The sequence below is a fragment of the Mustela erminea genome, chromosome 13 (assembly GCF_009829155.1).
Source record: "Mustela erminea isolate mMusErm1 chromosome 13, mMusErm1.Pri, whole genome shotgun sequence".
Classification (NCBI taxonomy): domain Eukaryota; kingdom Metazoa; phylum Chordata; class Mammalia; order Carnivora; family Mustelidae; genus Mustela; species Mustela erminea.
Window position 1 is genome coordinate 50,689,279 of NC_045626.1, and position 7,218 is coordinate 50,696,496.

A 7,218-nucleotide genomic window follows, 5' to 3' on the forward strand; every position below is an offset into this window, starting at 1 on the left:
TCATTATACTTTGAGCACCATTTGAATTTGTGAGTTAGAAATATTTTAGAGGATGCCTGGGTGGCTCAGTCAGACAAGTATCGGATTCTTGATTTTAGCTCAGGTCATGATCTCAGGGTCCTGGGATCAAGCCCAGAATCAGGCTCCATGCTCAGTGGGGAGTCTGCTTAAGGGTTCTCTCCCTGCCCTTCTGCCTCTCCCTCCACTCATTGTCTCTCCCTAAAAAATAAATAAAAATTTTTAAAAAGAAATCTTTTAATATGATTTATTAAATTTTTTTCTACATTACATTTTAAGTCAGGAGCAAAAGCTTCAACTCAAGACATTCCTCATTTATTTCATTCAACTTAATGATTATTTTGGCTGGAGGCTTAAAATAAAAATGAAGAGGAATAAAGATATATGTATTAATCTGAATTCTTGAGAAACAGAACCAATCAGATAAATAGGATATTTAGTCTTTTATAATAGGATATATATATATATATATATATATATATATATATGGTATATATATATGGTGAGAGGAATATTAATTTAAGGAATTGGCTCACATGATGATGATTGTGTGGGCTGGCAAGTTTGAAATCTGTACAGCAGGCTGACAGGTTGGATATTCAGGTAAGAACTGATGTTGCATTTTTGAGTTGAAATTAGCAGGGCAGGCCGGTAGTCAGGAAACTTAGGCAGAATTCTGGTTATCATCTTGAGGCAGAATTCTTTTTCTTTCAGGGAATTTCAGTCTTTGCTCTTATGGCTTTCAATTAATTCAGTGAGGCCCATTCATATTATGGAGCACAATCAGATTTACAATCAGATTTACAGTCAACTGATTTAATATTTTAATTACCCCCCAAAATGTCTTCACTATGTTAACCTTAAAAATAAAACTGCCAGTTGTTTTACCAGCAAAATGTGGGTTTGTTCGGGGATACCTGAGAATTGCAATCCAGGACCACCAAGCTGTAGCAAAACCATAGGCAAGTCTGGAGAACAAAGGAAAGGGAGATTCTTTTGTGAAAGGAGCAAAGGAGTGAGTTTGAGGAGCAAGTAAGAACTGAAAGTCGGATTGGAGTAAACTGGGAGTTTGAAGTATAGTAGATTTCCATTGGCTGGGTTGTGACTGTCTGTCATTAGCTGAGCTGTTGTTGGAAGTGAAAGAAATCATTTTTCCTGGGGTGCCCGGGTGGCTCAGTCGGTTAAGCCTCTGCCTTCAGCTCAGGTCATGATCCCAGGGATCAAGCCCTGCATTGGGCTGTGTGCTCAGCAGGTCAACTTGCTTTCCCATCTCTCTATCCCTATCTCTCTGTCTACTTGTGATCTCTGTCACATAAATAAGTAAAATCTTTAAAAAAAAAAATTTTTTTTTCCTCCTGCTAGGATAGCAAAGTAGTGTTGACTGGTGTGGTCCATCTCTTCCTGTTGGGTCTAGCCTTGACTAGTGCTGGGCATGAGAGCTCCCCCTGCTGGCCCTCTGACTCTATTCTAAATGAGGTTGCATTTTACTAATTTTCTCAACCGCAATATCTATACTAGAATTTAACCAAACAACTCCATATTATAGTCTGGCCAAGTGAACATATAAAAATTAATCATGAGAGACTATGGACTCTGAAAAACAATCTGAGGGTTTTGAAGGGACAGGGGGTGGGAGGTTGGGGTACCAGGTGGTGGGTATTATAGAGGGCACGGATTGCATGGAGCACGGGGTGTGGTGCAAAAATAATGAATACTGTTATGCTGGAAATAAAAAAAAAAAAAGGGGCAAAAAAAAATTAATCATCACAGTCAACTGGTTGTCAGCTTGACACCCATATACATTTTTAAATAAAGTATACTTAATCTCTGAATAAAGACAATAACAAAGTAAACTTCTGCCTGAACATGATACAACTATCCTTCATACAACTGAAAATGCACTTCTCTTTCCCTAGAAGAGGATACAAAGTTTCTTTTTTTGGATACAATGTTTCTGAGTGATGTTCACTTTTCTCCTTGAAGTCCTATATCTTAATTACTATGGCATAAAGTTAGCAACACTTAAGTACTATAACGTAAAGTTAATATATCTTATTAACATAAGATGGAAAAGGGATAAAAGGGCTAAAGCAGAATACAAATATATCTATGTATTTATGTGTCTAAATGTGTGTATTTGTATATTGTGTGTATATATTCAAACATATTAATCATAAAACAAGACAAATATAATACAGTCCTCATTTCTGTAACTGATCATGTGGTCATAGCTGGTATTTGTAACTACCTTCTTCTATTACACTCCCTATCACACTCCACATTCCTTTTGCTCTGAATAAGCACTTCAGCTGGTCAAGTTTCTTTACCTAGTGGGGGGATGAACCCCTCTTCATTCCTGATGGATCTGGACCATTTCTAGTCCTGCTTGAATTGGGTCATTGTAGTTCGCAATTAATGTTCACCACAAGGCATACCAGTTATCATCATCCATTTGGGCTACTACAACAAGGTATCACAGATTGGCTTATAAAACCAACCAGAGATTTACTTCTCACAGTTATGGAGGCTGAGAAATCCAACATATGTTACCCACAGATTCAGTGTATGGTAAGGGCCTGCTTCCTCTTAGCTGGCACTCTGTCTACCTGTAAGCTCAAATGGGAGAAGAAGGGGCTTGGAAGTTCTGAGGGGCCTCTTTTATAAGGACGTTAATCCCGTGCCTCCATCTTCATGATCTAATTACCTTGCAAAGGCCCTCTCTCCCAATCCCATCACATTAGGCATTAGGTTTCAACATATGAATTTGGCGGGGTGGGAGGGAGTAGCAGAGAAGGGCACAAATGCTCAGACATGAAGCACCAGAACTAGGAGATGGTGTGGTGGTCATGTTTATAAACCACCTTAAAGATGCAGCAACTGTGGGAAGTGCTCAAGCAATGAAATTATTTTATTTCAATAATAGTTAGATGCCACCTAGAGGGCAAATCATATTTGTTCCTTGGTTTATGTTGTAAGTGGGATAGAGTAGAACAATTTAGACATAAAGACTACATGTTACTGCTATAAAATCTTTCATCTTTTCAAAATGTATTTATGATTAAGTTGCAAAAATATAAAAGGATACATTGCATTCTCTGGTTAAAATATTTTGTGGTTACATTAATTCAAAATAAGGATTGCAACCCTGCTATAAAAATGCCATGAAATATAATGGTATTGTAGCTGAGATCTGACCTAGTCGAATCTGCCCTAACAATAATCAAAACAACTTTTAAGCAAGCACTCATTTATTTTAAAATGCCCCTGTGAGGAGAAAGAATTTGGGAGAATGGACTTACTAATTCCAGTTTACCTTAGGAATATGAATTATTTCCTTGAAGCACAGGAGAAACCTATGGCTTGTTTTGATTCCACATACTGGGATAAGGAGTGTTCATGGAACAATAGGGCTCTTGTTCAGGTAGAATTGGAAAACACATGGAGAGTTACTGCATGCCATGTTTAGGAACAAAAATGGAGGGATAAAACCCGTCAGAATGCCCAGTTGCAAACCTAGAAGAAAATGAAAACTGTACATTGTTTTTAAGATTTGGAATTACTGTTAAAAATATGTAAAATCCAGCCATCTTTTTAATGTTCCCATATTTGTTGTTTTTGTATGCTAGACCTCTTATTTTTTAACAACAACAAAATCTTTAGTAGATCTATTACATTTTACTATTTTATTTTGTTTCATTTTTTTTTTTAAAGAGTAAGAGATAAGTCAACTGAAAAACAAACAAACTGTGTTTCTATGACTAGGCTTGTGAGGAACACAGAATCCTAAGGGAGTCTGTTGGTAGTAACAGCTTGAAAAAGAAAAAGAAACAGTCTATGTGTTGTGAGAACTGCTGTAAAGGAGAAAAGAGTCTAGGGCATAGAAAGAGAGGTCTCCAAGTTATTTCTGCAGCACAGAAATAACAGAGTTTAACCATTTTCTAAGATCCAGAGTATCTCTTTTTATTCAATAAATACACCAACTCCAATAAGTACACCAACTCCATTAGCAATTTTGGGTCATATGGTACTGATATTCCAACCATAAAACAATACCATTAGCTCCTCTGTGGTTAGCCACTTAAAAGAAAAATCTATACAACTTACTAGCTAGATCTTTGAATTAGACAACAAGGCTTCCTGACTATAGCTTTTTTAAAATGAATTCATTGTACTTAAAAATATGCCAAGTGTAGCTTCATGATTATACATAGTTTATCTCTGATTATTATCAATTTTCTTTTTCCTGGTAGTGCTACATATAATCATAGATTATCATCCCACATACATGTGATGAAAAATACTTAAGATATATTCAGAATACTTAACTTGTCATTAAGGACTAATTTGATTGTGACTATTATCTAACTGAAACACTAAAACAAAATCTATATCAATTTCTGACAATTTGTGGGTCATTTAAAATAATTGTTCATAGCAAAGAGTATATAAATTAGTTAATAAAAGTAGTACCATCTCTTTAAAGGACATCAGATGTCCAATATCTATCCAAAATTAAATTCAAATTTAATCTGGACTGTGGGAAACCTGTAACTGACCCTGTTAATTATCAAATAAGCCTAACCTAATCCATACCTAATCAATAAAGGACACTCTGAGGGAAGCTTTGGTGGATGGAATGGAGACTGCCAGTCTTATAGGGCAAATGTGGAGACTGTCAGGGCAGATGTTATTTTTTAAAAATGCCCAATAACCACTTGATTTGCAGTGCAGCTATCCTACCCACTATGGAATGGCAATAGTGTTTGGGGCCAAAGTCATGTGTTCGTGGAGATAAAAAGACAACACTGTTTGTCTGGTTTTCAGTACATAGTGTTGAGGAGTGCTGGCCTTTGGAAAACAGAATTGGGCATTTTAAGTTCTAGTTTCACTCTGCATTCATTCATTCATTCATTCATTCATTTAATCATTCATTGTCTTGTACCTTACGTGTATTTGTCTGCTCCTTTCATCCCTGCTTACACTATACGTGATGGGTCAAGAGATTCCTGCAAAATGTTTTCTGTGAACTTTGTCATTGGGCACGGAAATTAACAAATGGTCTTGTGGTCTTAAGACGTATAATGCTAAAAACAAAACCAAATCAAAAGTCACAAGCCATACTATGAAAATGAAATACTTCTGAGTTCTGTTAACTCTTCTGCTGACTTCACTTCTTTGGCATTTTCTGTTTCTTCTATCAGGTTATCCTGTCTAGTAACTTCCATTGCCAATTTCAACACAACACATCTAATTACATACAGGTATTATTAGAACTCTTGAAGGACGCAGAGAAGTAAATGAACATTAGTGTTGTATACCAGAATATACACCAGTTAAGTAAATGTTCAGGAACAAAAATGGAGGGATAAAACCCCTCAATTGTCAATTTAGCCAACTAAATTGGTTATTACCCCTTTAATTACTTTTCTCCTGAATACTTTCAATAGATATTAATATTGAAAATGAAGAACTGAGGTGATCTTCTATACTCTCTAAAGACCTTGGCCTGACTCACCCAAATTAATCTCCTCCCATCTTCAAGCAATGATTTTGGACAATGAGGCTCTTTTTATTCTTGAACATTTCCCAGCCTCTTGCTCTTTCCTGATCAAAATGGAAGTATTACAACCAAATATGGTACAAACAAAGCTTTCCTATATCCCCAAAGTTTCTTTTTATATTTGCCTTGGCTTAGAAAATTTTCTATTAGTAGACCTGGAGTGGGAGGAGTGGAGTGGAGGTCTTTCAGAAAGTACTATGGGTAAGAACTTAGAAAATTCTCTATCAAGACCTAGAGTGGGAGGAGAGGAGGTCTTTCCAATAGTACTATGGGTAAGATCTTAAATGGAGGAGTCAGGCAGCCTGAGTTTTAACATGCTGCCTTTTAATGTCATGATCTCAGTAAGTTCCTAAACCTCCCTATAGCTCCTCTCTATACAATATTTAAAGAGAAGAAAATAAAACTAAATGAGATGTCTTTGTGGACATCACCTCTTTGCATTCTCAAATGTTCTGGAGTGGGCAATAAATTATAGAGCCACACAATGGATGAAGATTTCAAGTTGTACAAGTAATACACTTCAGTGGAATTTGTTAGTATCTTCTGCCAGAGCAATTGTAAGATATAGCTTATTTTGAGTTTTATATCTTATATTTTGTAGTAACAACCAGTAGGTAATCCTAACTACCAGGAGGTAAAGGATGAGCAAGGAAGAGCTAAAACATGCAAATTACACAGTAAACTTCTGAATCCTTCAGAAATGATTGTGTTATTTTGCTGTCATGCAAGCAGGCATGTCAGAAATCTGATTATTTATTCCATAATTCCTGTGCCTGGTTATTATTATAATAAGTTTTTTTCCTCTTTCCTGTCATTGTGTTCATAGTTACAGTCACTTGCTTTTTAAATTTGATTGGTGTATTACATTAATTTTTGTAGAGATGGTAATACCAAAGATTCCATTTGCTGTTCTACGTTTTTTCAGTCCATTTTGTAAACGGTGGAGTCATGGAGACCAGTTCTGCACAAAAATTGTGGGTGGAATCCTCGGTGTCACTTCCAAAGTGAGGCTCTGTGAAGGGTTGCTGCCATTCCAACCAGTACAAATCCAGAGAGTAAGGACCCATTGGGTTGCTCTAGAGAGCAGAACCCTGCAGAGTTGGGCATACATGCTGTCACTGGGAAACACCATTTGGTATGTGAAACCACAGAGATTTGAGGGTTATTGGTTATCCCAGCATCCCCTAGCCTGTCCAGTCTAGTAGAGAAACTGGAACCAGCAAAGATGGGCCACTGGAACAAATAAGCCAGAGTCCTCATACATGGCCGTGAATTTGGTGGCTGTGGAGGAAATGATTATTGAGCTAGAAAGGTACCATTCTGTTTTTTAAATGAGCTTTTTTAAAGTCTTAGAAGTGTTTTAGATTTACAGTAGCAATCTATTTTTGTGGGGGTAAAATATTTTGTAATGCTGGGACCTGGGCTCTTCTGGAAAGCAGATCTTGTAGCACATCCGATGTATTTCTCTGAGAGGAGGTTGGAAGACAGAGCATTAGTAGCATGTGTGGGCTGCCTTTGGGTTATATTTCAAAAGGTATGACAAGAAAGAGGTGATTTCAGCAAATTGTCAATTTACAGCTTAATGAAAGGGAATAGGCATATGCAGGCCTTTTCACCATTAAAAAAGTCAACTGTTTTGG